Consider the following 1889-nt stretch of genomic DNA (forward strand, 5'->3'; position numbering starts at 1 on the left):
TCGTAATTGTATTTCAGTTTTTCAATGCAGTTTTTCCAAGCCGTGCTACGTGTAGCATTAAATCAGAAAGCACAAAATATCACCAGCGGCCTTACACGTAACTATTTATTAATTAGCTCAATTGATGCAATATGCTATAAAGAAGACATGCTTTGTTATAAAAAAAAGTAATTAAGAGACTCATAGCCAATTTACTTTTTCAATATCATAATTATAATCCATCAGTTTAGGTAACTGCCACAATAAGTGACAAAAGCAAAATTTCATGACCCGGATGTTAAAATAATCAAAATTATTACTGATGACTGAACCACACCCTCTGATTTAATCTTCAGGTAGCTAGCTGAGCTAAAAGCTAATGTGAGCTAACAGGAAAAGCTAACAGCTAACTAGAGGAACCAGTGCAGATTTAAACTGCTGACACCGGTGCTTCCCTATACTTGAACATAATAAAAAAGACTTTACATCATCCCCAGTGTTGTACTCTTCCATGATGACAACCACCGGTAAGACCGATTGTGCTCTTTGCATAAACGCCGGTGTCTGCTATTCCTGTTTAAAGTTTTTTTTTTTTTTACTTTATTGAACTACTGAACATACAGAACAAAAGAACAAAAAAACACAAATAGTACAACAAATGACAATCTCAAATTACAATGATACATATAAACATATACAAATATCTACAATCATACCTCCTAAGGTCAACATATTCTTAAACGAATTATCATATCAACCATCATAAACTTAAATTTAGGTAATAATACTATTTGAGAGTTTGCAAATAACATAGTACAGTAAATTAAACAACTAACTATTTATCTAAGAATCTACATAATTACTAAAATAATTTGTCAGAGGGCTATATTATCTGAGCGAGGTGATCAGAGAACTTTTTTGCTTGTGGTTTTTTAGCACTGTCTAATGAAAGTTTTAACAACTGGAGTTCTTGTTTGAATACAGACCATAATGGTTTAGACTTGCCATATCTGCATTTATGTATATAGAATTTTAATATTATGATAATGTTATTGACAAGGTATTCATCTTTTTTATTTTCAGATACATATCCATATAATATATTCTGAACGGAGAAGGAGTCTATGTTCATAGATTTGATGGTCAGGAGATCGTGAAGGGATTTCCATAATGTGTTCACAGAATGACAGAAATAAAATAAATGTTCTGTTGTTTCAGGTTCGTTACATATATAACAGTTATCACATTCAAATTTAAATCTATTTCTGATAAACTCGTTAGAAGGATAAATATTATTTAGAGTTTTGAAATGTAATTCTTTATATATTCCTGTTTAAAGTTCAGAGTCAAGGAGAGGAGTCCCAACTCAGCCTCAAAACAGCTGTCTGATTTCCTACACTGCCACCCGGTGGTAATATATGATACTACAACAACAAGCCACGCAAACAAAGCCTCAAGAACTCACATTTATGACATTAAATAACATTGTTTTGGGGATTTTTTTTTTTTTATATATAATTTTGTTAACTTTTGTTATAAACAAACTGAAATTAAAATCAGCCAGCCTGAACTGTCTTCTACAGGTTGCTGTTGAATCTTTATGGATCAGGGTCCTGCATCATAAATGTTTTCACATGAATTTTGATTATATACCAGAAATTAACATCAACCACACTCCCAAACAACTATTGAATGCCTCTGATAATTAAAACACTTGCCATAATAATCCAGTGTTTCCCGTACCATACGAAATATGAAATGTTTGCTCTCTAAATTGTTTATTTTTTGAACGCCTGGAAATTAGCCAATAGGTAACCAGGTTGCATTTCCTGTGTTCCATGATGCTTGATGACATCATCACCGCAGATTAATGGTGTCTTGAAACAATAAAATGTTTGAATAAAAATAAC

The 1889-nt window shown here is 32.0% G+C and overlaps 1 protein-coding gene across 6 annotated transcripts in view; it reads right to left on the reverse strand.

Annotated features, from left to right (window-relative positions):
• epb41l2 (erythrocyte membrane protein band 4.1 like 2) overlaps positions 1–1889 on the reverse strand; it is a 93808-nt gene that overhangs the window by 5121 nt on the left and 86798 nt on the right. The gene's annotated exons all lie outside the window — the stretch shown is intronic.

Source organism: Nematolebias whitei, chromosome 12 (genome assembly GCF_014905685.2).
Source record: "Nematolebias whitei isolate Nwh7 chromosome 12, NemWhi1, whole genome shotgun sequence".
NCBI lineage: Eukaryota > Metazoa > Chordata > Actinopteri > Cyprinodontiformes > Rivulidae > Nematolebias > Nematolebias whitei.